Source organism: Crassostrea angulata, chromosome 2, assembly GCF_025612915.1.
Source record: "Crassostrea angulata isolate pt1a10 chromosome 2, ASM2561291v2, whole genome shotgun sequence".
NCBI lineage: Eukaryota > Metazoa > Mollusca > Bivalvia > Ostreida > Ostreidae > Magallana > Magallana angulata.
This window is the reverse complement of record NC_069112.1, coordinates 78,646,864-78,661,391: the sequence shown is the minus strand read 5'-3', so window position 1 is coordinate 78,661,391 and position 14,528 is coordinate 78,646,864. Positions and strand designations below refer to the sequence as shown.

The window sequence follows — 14,528 nt, the reverse complement described above, 5'->3', positions numbered from 1 at the left end:
GCAAACTTCAGAAATATTAGCGAACAAAACGTAAACATGTTTATTTGTTATTTGTCTGATTATTTCGACCTTTATTCAAAGCGATGTCAAAGTCGTAATAAAACAATACCCGTCTCGTCGTCAGGGGTGAAATTTAACATGAGGCGAAATATCGCGGTACCCTTTTATGTAGTTTGTTTTATTAGCAAATTGTGTACGAACTTTTCTTCATTAAAATTTGGCTTCACTGACTGGGACAACTACTGCAATGTCTATTATTATACATATACTTAGCATAACCATCGTTTAACAGCATGCATAAAATTTGATATAAAATCGGACCAAGCAGCTTTAAAGCGATTGTTATGAAGCATCATTGAACGAATTTATATCTTATTTTTTATGAACCTGTAAGCACCTTTCATTTACTAGATGTTGACCTTAAGTAGTTTGATCACTATCAACATGTTTGATGGGCCACGGTGTACATGTATTTTAATTTTCATATACTTATGCCTGAACCAGCTATATGGTAGCAAGGGACAGTTTCGGGTATAAATATTTTTGTAAAATTAATAGTTGCTGTACTTGAAGGCTTATGAGTGTTGCTAAAATTCATGAAATGATTTTTAATGATTATCATTAGTTAGAGGGGTGTCTCTTGTTGAAATCGATATGCAATATGTAGGTCCCATATGTTAGGTACATGAGAATCAAAAGTAAAATGCGAAACTTGCGGCTTTGACTGTTGTGTTCAACGACTACAAAAAATATTTAAATTGTTCGTACCATTTAAAATCTGACTATTTTCAAGGTATTTGTAAATAAGTTTCCTTAAAAAAATGCTTTAGCATACATTACATCGAATTCATCAATTATTTTCAAGAACTAAGTCTTGTCAGCAGCAATGATTTGTGCTGATGTCCAAACACTGTTTCACTTTCGGTTTGTCTGAGTAACTGCATAGGAGAGTTGATTAAATCAACTCCCAAAAATGGGTTAACTCGTCCATTAATGGTACAGAATTCACTTTCCTTTATAATAATAATGTTAATACAACAGGCGATGAACTAAACAAAACACGGGAAATGAATTTTAACTCATCATTATTGATAGGCGTTTATACTCGGGGTGTTATATTATATAAATAGTGCCTGTTTGGGAGGGTAACAGTTGAAATTGACACCCTCAGGAAACCATTGTCAACCGACGCGAAGCGGGTGTCAATTTCAACTGTTATCCTCCCAAACAGGCACTATTTATTTTATTATACTGAATGTCTTAATTTTAGGGAATATGTTTAAAGCTTTTATATAGAAATGACGTGAATTCTACGGCGAACCGTACGCGCATGTAACAATTCGTTGTGTTACCCGTTGCTAAGTGTGTTGCTAACGCTGAGGGTAATAGAACGGATTATCAACTGCGTCTAAACCAATCAGATCTCAGTATTTAACATGAAATTAAATAATAAGAACTGCCCCCTCCCCCCCTATTTTTAGTCCCTTTTTTAGAGGCAAGGATTTATTGTTCCCTCCCCCTCGGTTGACAATGGTTTTCTCGGGGTGTCAATTTGAACTAGTACCGTTACCCTCCCAAACAGGTGCTATTTATTTTGTTATACTGATGTCTTAATTTTCGAAAAAAAATTACTGCTTTTATATGGAAATGACGTGAATTGTACGGCAAACCGTACACGCATAATTTACGCACATATAAGAATTTGTTGTGTTGCCTATTGCAAAGTGTGTTGCTAACGCTGAGTGTAATAGAACGGATTATCAACTGCGTCTAAACCAATCAGAATGAAGTTTAATAATTAGGTACAGACATCGGGTTTCTTTAAATGATGACTCACACGTGTGTTTAAAGTTTAACAAAATCCTCGCAGCAAAATCGTTGCTCAACACCTACAAGTTTTACAGACTAACTGTAAGCCTATATTTTCAAATTTGTAATTAAAGAAAGTAATTTATTTCATTTTGACTACATCAACCTGAAACTTGTCGATAACTTATTAATAGCTCAATTCTTTCATTCTATAATTGTAAAATTGACCGCCCCGGTTACCATAAGAACAGATCAACACGGTTCCTAATTATGTAACTGATCATGTATTCTTATATTCATTAAGTGACAAGACTAATTGTATTTTAATAATAAAAAAATCAATGTTAACATTGTATACAACTTCAAAAACTCATTCGTTTTATCGCATTGCCGTTGAATTAAGTTTGAATAATGAACGACCTGGTTGAAAACAGCTATAATTTATATTTTACGTAATACGTAAAATAGATACGATGTTAAGCTACTGAAATCTTACAGAATATGTATGAAGGTTTGCTATATATGCCCCTGCATGTTATATCGAATTTTAAATTCCTTATCAGCTATGAAAACTATTTTCAATGAAAATGGCTCGAATTTTTCTGCTTTTGGTGTTAATTATTAATTAATTTGTAATTAAAACTTGTCCTCCGGTAAGCAGAACGAAACATATTCTTTGAATATTCTGTTACACTGTTAATATTGTGATGAGCCATTGTTAACGGCGCTACCCTGTTACATGCATAAAAATGTAAAGTGGGTATAAACTGAAATAATGTTCGTTTTTTGCCTACAAACTGTTCTCTCGATCCGTTGTCAAATCCTTCTTCTGTCCTTGACCACGTGGGGTGTAATCGCTGAAAACCATCAGTTGTTTTTATCCAAGAACAAATACATTGAAAACAAAGTTATAACGGTGGGAACAGTTGGATACATTGCCGAGCTGTCTTCATTTGGAATAGTCAAATGCTCAATGAAATGCGCGGCCTATAAGTCGGGGTGTGGTGGGGTGTTTTATCACTCACAGTCAGAGTCTTGTAAACTCTTGACGAGTCCCCTCACGGAGGCGCTTGCTTACGATGTTAGGCTTGACTGGTCGTTTTAGTCGCAAAATCGTGAGTTTTGTTATTTTAATTTCAAATATTTAAAATATTTCAACATTTTTTTTAATATGAAATGTTGTTATGTCTTTGAAAAATAAAAAATAAAAATAAAAATAAAGAAAAAAATGCCCCCCCCCCCAAAGAAAATGAAGTCATTAAACTGGTTTATGTACACACAATACGCTGTGTATCTTTCAGGAAATATGCACATTTAAAAAATAATAATAATAAAAAAAATGCCCTCCCCCCCTCGAAAAATAAAAAATCAAAGTCATTAAATTGGTGTATGTACAAAAAATATGCTTTGCATTTTTCAGGAAGTATACACATTTCCAAACATTTTTTTCAGCATGTGAAATAGGGTGGTTTTACTTCAAAGAAAACTGCTATTTTCGTGACCAGACAGCTCTGAACTGGGCTTCCGCGCAGGTTAGCCATTTTTCTGTACTTATGTACAGCAGTCTATATACCGGTATATTCGTTAGTTCCCATGTTGACAAACAGACTCAACATATGGTGCACCATCCAGGAAGTTGCATCATCCGCATAATAAAAATAGTTTCTTAGGAATTCAGTGGGACAATTCCTTTTATTTTAAGTTTAAAAGAAAAAAAACTTCCTTGCAAATGGGTCTAAATTCAATACTGTAAATAGCTTCCAAACATTATCAAATTTTGATATAGTTTGTTAATTGTAGAAAGAATTGTTTTCTTTATCTTATATATTTCATTAATCTAATAACAATATTGAATAACTCAGAATATCATTATTGGTTTTAGCTCTTCTGCGAACAGCAGTCGTCGTATTTGGCGGAAGTCGATTCGTTGGAGGAAAACAATTGGATTACAGAGAACATGACGCCATGTGAGAAACCAACGTCACCATAAAACCTTAACGTTATCAATGAAATCATAAATCCTTAAAGCTCTATATCAAAGTGTTTTACCTATAAGTCCTAAAAAAAATAAAACGTATACATTCATATGTTTTAGGGCTTAAAAACCTCGTGTCTTTCCTAGAACAAACTTTTACCTTCACATCAAATAACAAATCAAATACATTGTAAACGCATTACCACCAAACTCCTATTTAACACAAAATGTTATAACTTTCCACTTTTGTAAGCATTGGTACAAATCATTGATCCCTCCTAAAAAAAGAACAGTTAAAGGTAACTGCATACATTTATATGTTTTAGATCTTTCAAAACAATTTGTGTCTTTTCTATAACTATAACGTCGACATTCACCTCAATCAACAAATCAAATTACAAACTCATTTACCACCAAACTCCCATTAAACCCAAAACGTTAAAACTCTCCATCGCTAAATCAACGTAAATGTTGTCAATAATATATAATGAATTTATAATGTTCCTTATTAGGAGAAGACTACCTAAGCTGTTAAGAACTTGTGTGTAATCCATTTGATTTAATCAATAAAATCTATTCAATTCAAATAATAACAATCGACGGTCATTTTTTATTTAGCATTTCATTTGTTATAGTTGACTGTCTGACTGACTGGATGGACTGTGTTGTGTGGCTCGGTGGGTCAGACATCCTGACGGAGGGATCTTTTGTGTGGAGCACCAATAACAGGGCCCTGACCTTCACCCACTGGGGACCGTACGACCCTAACGCCTACACAGCTGACGACGATTGCGTGGCCCTGATGTACCCCGGGGCACAGTGGGCCGACTTTGGGTGCTTCATGGAACGTCATTTTGTTTGCGAGAAAAACGTGTAAATCATAGAACTGACATCATAAATGTATATGAGGTGGAAGCATAGATACCATGAAGACTCGTCATTTTTCTTTTTCTTTTTTTGAATTTCAAAGCATTTTGGAATAGTTACAGTTTATAATACTGTGTGAACTTTTGAAAATGTGGTTCTCTATTATAAATATTGCTATACAAAAATAGTTAAAACACGTCGACGCAGGTCAAAAATGCTAGTTTCTGGAAAATGTCAAACCAAACTGGAAACTCGAAATGGTTTTTTGAATCATGTACACATTACCAGAAAGAGTTTGAACTGACACAGTTAACATATATAACAAATACGTATTTGGTTGACCTATATATATTTTGTACTTTGCATATTTATCAGCAAAATCACAGGAACAAAAAGATTACAATGTTTTTGTTCTTAACACATACTGCTTTGATATATTAAAAACTTAAACTTTCACCCAAATAGTTTCAAGGATTCATAAAAACTCAAACTATGGATTTGTTTTATAGACAGTTTAAACTCAAGCAACCATTTTCTAAATCTATTTTCACGTACAGTTTTACCCAACTGCAATGAAATCACACCGGTTTAAAATGTTTCGAGGTTAATTACACAAAGGGCGAAGAAAATCCCTTCGCTAAGCAACCGCTATATTGACACAAATGTATACATTATCTATATTGTCTGGAATAAGTCATAAGTAATTTAAGTAATATATTACCATAATATTAGAAAACAAATTATAACATTTTGAGATTAATTTAAATTACATTTAATTTTATGTAAAAGTTAGACAGATGGTTTTTCTTTAGAACAGTGTGGTATTGCTAGGATCCAGGTGAACATATCATTTTCGTCAGTTTGAAATAGATCTCGAATTTTAAATCTTATATTTCGTATCTCTAATCTCACATGAGTTATGTTTATCTTCCTTAAATGGTATAAACAGTCATGTATACATTTTTGGGAGTTGATTTTAATCAACTCTCCTATGCACTCACTCGGGCAAAGCGAAAGTGAAACAGTGTTTGGACCTTAGCACAAATCAATACCGCTGACAACACTTAGTTCCTGAAAATAATCGACTAATTCGATGCTATGTATTCTGAAGCATTGTTTTTCAAGAAAACTTATTTATTAATACCATGAAAATAATAAGATTTTAAATTGTACAAACAGTTTAGATACTTTTTAAAGTCGTATATATTCCTACGCTAGAGTTCAATGTAGTCTCGTTCAACCAAACGCTTGGCTGTCTCCGAGTCTCTCTTGCTTGTCGGAGATAAACGGAGACTGTCGAGCGTTTGGTTGAACAAGACAAGAGTTCAGTCTTGCCTGGATCCATACAATTTCTCAGAAATATTTCGATTACTAATACTACTTTCATTGCAAAATCACATATCGTTGATTTTGAATAAATGATAATCGATAAAATCAACTCCCGTCAGTACTTCAGTACTTTGATTGAGTAACTCGGTGTGCTACTTTAGCACTGGCGTCGGAAGCAGATTAAAAGGGGGGGGGTAGACTAATCCTCAGGGGCCCGTTTCACTAAAAGGCGTACGCCTGGCGTAACCTTACGCCTGTCGTAAGTCCGGACGTAAGTCAAATATTTGGACTAAGGTCCGTTTCACTAAAAGGCGTAACTTTGCGTCCGTCTTAAGTTAAGACAAAAATCTACGCCTAGCCAAGGGTAGTCGTAACTTAAGGCGTAAACGGGAATTGACTGCTAATTCTGTTGCTGAGAATATCGGTGCTGACCGTAATGTTAAATTGTACAATTTGTCATGTAAATTTTATTAATTTCATATGAAATTAAGAAAATAGAGAGTTTTGATAGGTGGTACCAATTCTCGAATAGAAACTTTCTTACCATGTGTTATGCACATTCTTTATATTTGCACTTGCCGTTTGCATGTTAAATGACATAATTAGAAAATCGATATTTAGTTTTCAGTTGATTATTTTTATTCAATAATTTGATTTACGTTTCATATTTTTTTTAGTAAATTGGGCAATGAATAATGCAGAAAATATACATACATGATGCACATATAGTACAAAGGTATATTTCTATAAGAAATGTCTAGCATTGCAAGCATTTCATCCCCCCCCCCACATTACCTCCACGCAAAATATGTGTGAGCGGAATATTTTTAAATTTAAAACTCACTAAGCAAATTATTGACTTTTATAGTTTCCTCTTTTTTTATTTCTTTTTTATGTGAGTAAAAGGTGTTAGCTTAGGTAGTTAAACTAAGGTTAATCATAAAAGCATTTTCAGTATTGTTAAAATGTTAATACCAATTGCAAAATATGATTAAAGCTCCACCTATGTTTATTGGGGCTTTATTGGATTAGATCACGTCCCGACCAAAATTATCACCTCATAATACTCAAAGAATGATTTCTTATTCCTTATATGAAGCCTCGTTCAATATACTAAATACACATGTAAGTGTACTTGTTTAGATTATGTTGTGTTCATTATAGGTCTGACACATACATCTGTAACTTGGATCTAATAACTTTGGTGAAACATTTACAAATAAACGTGCATGCACTTATGGTTTGTATGTACCCTTTCACTTCAATAATTCGAAAAAAAAATAACTTCGGAAACAAATTGTGTTAAAAAAAAAAGACTTGGAATCCATCAATTATTTCCGAAGTTATTTTTGCTCCACATTTCACCTTGACACAAATCTTAATAAGTAATAAATATATTTATCCGAGCCTCTTCCTTTTTTCCGTTTTTTTTTTTATTGTTTTGTTTTTAATTTTTTTTTTCTTTGCATGAAATTTTCAAATTTCGTTATTTTAAGTATCTGTTGTATAATTTTTCGATGCTTGTTTATTATTGTCCAATCCATGGTTAAACAGCTCATTACTGCATTAATTCCCTGTGTTTTCTATTTTTAAAACTAATTCACTGATTTTCTTTCAATGATATAGCAAGAGGAAACCAGAAAATTTAATCAAAAAAATATTTATACTCGGGCCATAATTGACGCATGATCAAAAGAGAAATTTCAAGGGTGTTCGAAGCATGGTTAAATCACCGTAGATATCGATAACAAAATAGTTCTGTTGAGTTAATAATTTTGAATGAACATATCCTATATGCCTCATCAAATATATCTTTCAAATAAAACATTTTAGCAAGTTTTGCTGTGTGATTTTGCCACTTTACAGGATTATTATGCCTGAATACTTTAGGCAGGCTCGCTCTCTCTCTCTCTCTCTCTCTCTCTCTCTCTCTCTCTCTCTCTCTCTCGCAAACATAATTGACAAGTTTCTACCTTTTTATCTATCTAAAGAATATATACATTTGTATCTATCTATATATCTATATATTTATCTATCTATCTTCCTCTCTTCTGTTTATCATCAGTCTGAACATGTGCATAAGCTCGTTTGTCAAGGACGTAAGTCTGGCCTTAACTTAGTCCGATACTAGTGTTTACGGCCAGGCGTACGCCTCTTGTCTTAGTGAAACGCAGTTTACGCCGAACTAAATTTTGGCGTACGCCCTAAGGCCTAACTTAAGTTTCGTCGTATCTTACGCCTTTTAGTGAAACGGGCCCCAGAACTCTTGACAAGCAAGTAGAAAAAAAACCTAATTCCCCAAATCCCAAAATCAAAAAAAGAGAGATATCATAGCTCCCCAAAAAATTCTTACCTACCGAAATGTTAAATTTTCCCCTAATCATGAAATTCCTCATTCATGGGGGGGGGGGGGGCGCTACTAGTATACCTATGACTCAAAGTTCTCAATATTTCAATCTTTTCAAGGTAAATTTAGGACCAAAGGAACAACTATGTTTGCTGTGACAAAAAGTGGGGGGGGGGGGGGGGGGGGGACTGTACCCTCTCTGATGGTATGTTCCTAATGGTTAGGTCTAACTTTGCAAAAAAAAAAAGTGGGGGGGGGGCTAGCCCCTTCCCCCCACCCCCGGTTCCGACGCCTGTTTATGGATTTAAATTTTCGTGAATAAACCAAATTGAATGTAGATTGTCTCTCCGAGTATCATGGCATAATTCTACATACATTGGATATCCCATAGATCTTTTACTGATCTCCAACCGCTTGAAATCGTTTGTCTTTCATTTTTAGGTATCTTTTGAGCGGGTTCCATCTTCATTTGAGTCACGAAATTCCAATTTTCAATGTTTCAATATCACATTTTATTATATTTTATATTATAAATGTTATGAAAGAAACATTAATTTACTTGAGTCACTTGAGTTTTTAGGTTGATTTATACGTTACATGTAGGTAGAATACATACAGTTTAGGTTGATTTATATAATACATGCAGGTAGGTTACATGTAGGTGTAGGTTGGCATTTGTTACAGCACACGTTGGTCGTCGTCCGTTGTGATACATTGATGACCAGGATCTAGACATATGCCATTGTTGTCGTATAGTCCATGGGAACGTTGGTTGTGTGGACAGTTTCTCTGCATAAGATTTTTAATCTAGCAAAAATACTTTCTCTGTCTGTTTGTCTGTCTGTCCGTCCGTCTGTCTGTCTGTCTCTCTCTCACATTCTCTCTCATATTATCTCTCTCTCTCTCTCTCTCTCTCTTTCTCTCGCATACTAACCAGTTAGACATCTTATAGTGCACCCCAGAAAACATCCAGTGACGTCATATCGTGTCGCCAGATAGCGGCTAGGGTGTCGTGGTTTGAAACATTCATCTATAGCGCTTTCCTCTGGGTCAGAACAATAACTCTCCATGTAGGACCATAGAGAATCTAGTGAACACCACATCTTCAATGTACATCAATCACTTTAATAAGATACGGCATTTGTACTTTTATGTGAAAAGAAATTTGATTAAATATGCGCGGATTTAGAGGGGGACAGTGGTCTGCAAAATTCAGATTTCTTTAAATTACATCATAAAATTTCCAAAATTATGCCTCGGACCCCCCCCCCCCCGGCAAACTCAAATAAACGTCGCCCCCCCCCCCCCCCCAAAAAAAAAATCTGGATCCGCGCATGTTATAGTATTTGTTGATCAAACGATGTCTTCAACAAATGCTAAACAATCATATTTTAACAAGAAATAATTAAAGGCCTGAAGGGCCATAACGGCTTACGGGTTTGAAATGACTATATTTACATGGATCGAGTATGATTCCCTCTATTTCTAACGGAAACTTTAGTTTATTTATAGCTCTATAGAAAGTAACTAGCTACATGTAATTCATAGATCTATAAAAACTAACAGGACCAATATCAACATGCCCCATTTGTTGATTGGTCGAACCTTAGTGACCGAAACAGACAGGATTGAAATCTAGACGCCTCTTTTATCAATTGTTTGAAACCACCATTGCTTTTAGGAAAATCATAGACTGCATAAAATAATAATGATGATGTCAGACTCAAACTCCAATATGAGACAATTTGTTTCTTTCTTTTATCCAACGACTGAAGTATATTAACTGTAAATTCATTCAACTATATAGGACACAAAAACACTTAAAACCAACATGCTCTCAAATATCAGTATGCCTTGTAATCCTACGCACTATGAACTTGCGCGAGAGTTGGTGCACGGTGCGAGGTAACAGCGCCACAGCCAGCGCGAAATCAATGCGCGTAAAAATAATATAACCAAATTATGAAATGTACTGCATGTTATGTAATATAATTAATGAATTCTCATGAAATCTACACCAAAAAGTATTATTCCATTTTATTTGTATTTCATAAATGTATATTTATTCATATTTTTCTGGGTTTTTTCTACTTTTTAAAGAGGCTGACCTTCACAAGCTTTTTTAAGAAATATACAAATGTAGATTCACAAGGCAGTTCTAACACCTTCTGTTTTATTTTTTTCCCTTTGTACTGAGATAAACTCTTTGGAGGGGGGGGGCAAGAAACAGGCAGAACTAAGCAATTACAGCAAACTTGTTTTGACACCAAATTTAATTAAAATTACTTACTGCTCTATAACTTTGCAGTCAGTCTCTCTTCACATGACATGTGTACACAGTCATTTTCAGAGGCATACTATACGATGTCTCTATGTTATAGTAATGTGACATCGCTTCCGTATATGACTTGCAATCAAGCTTAACTGCATATTGTTTTCTTATTTGAGTACATTTGGTCTCAAGTTTCCAATATTTTTACGACAAATAAACAGTTCAATCATAGCACAACCAAGGTAAGTCCATCGAGGGAACATTGTGCTATTTTTTAGTTCTTGGAAAATCTCCAACATTCGATGATGGCGGAGGTGTCGAAGAAGGCACATTATATTAAAACAAGTAGTAATTGCCCCTCTATTTATGCATTTATTACCAATTTATAATCCCAGTTTCAATATATCTCAATCATAAGTTCAGTTCTTTAACCGTTAAACACTTCCCCCCTTGCTGAGATCGATGTCGATCGAAGTTAGCGACGCTCTCTGCGGGTGCAAACGTTTTTATGTAGATTGAACGAAATAACGACAACTTTACATTTACTTATCACTGTTAGGATCTGAAATAATTGGGAAAAGATTTTTTACTTATAATACTGATACATGTAAGTATGCATAGCGGAAAGCATGGCGGCACTGTGTGATGCATGGCGGGGGCCTATACATCTATGCAAAAACGGCCTAGGGAAAACACTGCTTAATATTCCTTCGCGTTAGATTTCGAGTTTGTTTAAATAAAGTCAATTCATATTGGTTACAATAATATAAGTGATAAAAACATATGGAAAATGTAATCTTGCTTAAAGATATTTATTATGAACAAAAAACAGTTAACTTTGCAACAATCGAATAGAACTATTTTTTGTCGCGCATGTCCAGATAACTGAACTCTTTGCCGTAAAGATTATCCGGCAACTAGATGGCCGTAAGCCATAAAAATGAAATTGTAAAAATTAAAGATAAAATGATAATTCTTAAATTCTTGAAAACCGATATTGATTGTAATGAAATTAATCCCTTTCAAAATTATATTACATATATAATTATATATTACTTATATATACATAAGTCGGAATGTTTTACGATTTTGCAAGAGTTTATGGGCATACATGTAAAAATAAACAAATACAGACACTAGACAAATCGCGATTTAACATAAAACTTGTTACTGATTTTAACCTCTAGCTAGATGTATACAGTGACATACGTGTGATGACGAGCATATATAAAACATGATAGAAGGACAGAAGACATGATAGACAGACGGACAAAAGGACGAATATACAAAAAGCCACATTTCAACTTACAGGGTAATATATAAATGTCCATGTAATGGCAGACAGACGACTAGACAGACAGATAGACGGACAAAAAACCAGACTTACTGACAGATACAGACAGACAGAAGACAAGACAGACATATAGACGGACATAAAACCAGACGGACTGACAGATACAGACCGACAGAAGACTAGACAGACAGATAGACGGTCAAAAAACCAGACTTACTGACAAAATCAGACGGACAGACGACTAGACAGACAGATAGACGAACAAAAAACCAGACTTACTTACAGATACAGGCAGACAGACGACTAGACAGACACATAAACGGACATAATACCAGACTTACTGACAGAAACAGGCAGACGGACGACTAGACAGACAGATAGACGGACACAACACCAGACGTACTGACAGATACAGACAGACAGAAGACAAGACAGACATATAGACGGACAAAATACCAGACTTACTGACAGATACAGGCAGACAGACGACTAGACAGACATATAAACGGACAAAACACCAGACTTACTGACAGATACAGACAGAAGACAAGACAGATAGATAGACGGACAAAACACCAGACTTACTGACAGATACAGGCAGACAGACGACTAGACAGACAGATAGACGGACAAAACACCAGACTTACTGACAAATACAGACAGACAGAAGACAAGACAGACAGATAGACGGACAAAACACCAGACTTATTGACAAATACAGACAGACAGAAGACAAGACGGACAAATAGACGGATAAAAGAAAAGACAGACAGACAGACAGAAGAGCACATAACGAAATCTAACCACTCAATCTATGCAAAAATATATACTGAGAAGCACATATCGTATATCCGGTAATTTTCGCGATTATTTAATTTTCCATTGAAAACGCACAATCTGTATCCTGTATCATTTTCTATAACAAACTGTTAAAATCACAAAAAATGACTGAAGCAAATGAAAATTGTTACAGATTTTTCCTTTTTTCGCAAATTTTGTGACATGCGAAAAAAAAACGGATATATGGAACCAAATAACAATTTGTCATTTAATTTTGTCATGTCGTAATCCCTTTCTTATCATTCATACTTGGCTCAAAAATTCTTCATGGATTTAATTTCGTTATTTTTTACTGCCTACAAAAATAACGAAATTAAATTCTCAACGAATATTTCTGGTACTAAAGTACATGATCATACATGTAATGACAGACAGATAGACAAAAGATGGATAGACAGATGGACAAAAATAGACTCAACGTACACAGACAATTAAAGATATACATGTACCTATACAGAAAGAGAGAAAACTCACGTGACTTGGTGAACGGGATGCAGAGACCAATGACAAAGAACAGGGTCTTCATGACTGATTGTCTTTACCTGCAGGAAAATGAACGCGCGTGCGTGCATTCCTAATATATAAAAGGCGAAAGATACAAGCATCAGTCAGATAATAATATTATTACTGATAAACTTTTACCCCAGGATGAAGCTGGTTTTGCTTTTAATAATTCGAATTTTTATATATTCATTTAATGTTAAGTTTATTGCTTTTAACTATGGAATATGGAATAAATAGTTCATTTCAGTATGCAATGTACAAAATATTCTGTCTGATTTGTTTCAAGTTCTGCCTGATCCTGGAAAATTAGGTCGATTGCCATCTGTTAGATATCTAGATTAGATATTGACATAAAACTTCATATATCATGTGTAACGACAATTGTTCTCTTAAATGTCGTTCCGAAAGGTCAGCTATTACGAACTTGGGTCGCAAACAATTCAAGGCTAGCTGTTTGATATTTTTCTGAGTGTTTCAGTATTTGATTGTTCATAACTACCAATATGAAAATGCTTAATTTACGTATGCGCATTATTACGTTGACAAAACCCTCTAATCTGTTCAAACAGTTTCAACCGAAAAAAAATCGGGTGTAGTTGGTTCTGCCTTTAATAATTAAAATTTATATTCATTTGATGTCCGTCATTTTCGCCCATGGTCTTAGAACATATTTATCGGCAGCTTTCACGTTCCCCGCGTTGAATTTCAAAATTAAAGGGTGCCATTACAGCCACCATCTACTCGTATCTCCTCGGACTTTTTTTTTTATTGAGAGAATTGTTTACATCAGTGAATTAAAGTAAGGAAGTTCTGATGGGAGTTGGGTTTTTTTTATTATTCATAAGAAGATCAACGATATGTAATTTTGCATGTCCTGTAGTTTCTAAGCTGAATTTGAATTACTCATATTTTTTTCTATTATGAATTATCGGGATTTTTTTTAACAAGAATAACGGAAACCCCAGTTACCTAAGGAATATTTTCTGGACGCGTTTCTAAAAAAAAAAATTCCATTCTTTTTTATCTTAATCTATGGATAAAATCTAATGAAAAACAAATACAACGCACATGTAGTCACATAAAGCACTAATTAATGATATTTTACAAAGAAACTAAAACGAAAATGCAAAATTTCTGATAAAAGCTGATCCCGATCAGAATAATTATAAGGTGTTAGATTTATAATGAAGGAATTTTTAAGAATTTCAAATTATTCTGAATTAGTTAAATATGTATAGCTAGATAACAATGAAAATAAAATAAACCTAATTCACATGACTGACAACATTGT

At 34.3% G+C, this 14,528-nt stretch overlaps 1 protein-coding gene and 1 pseudogene across 1 annotated transcript in view; one reads left to right on the top strand and one right to left on the bottom strand.

Moving 5' to 3' along the window:
- LOC128172217 (uncharacterized) overlaps positions 1 to 14,528 on the bottom strand; it is a 219,288-nt gene that overhangs the window by 94,256 nt on the left and 110,504 nt on the right.
- Positions 2,585 to 4,661, top strand: LOC128172234 (type-2 ice-structuring protein-like; annotated as a pseudogene).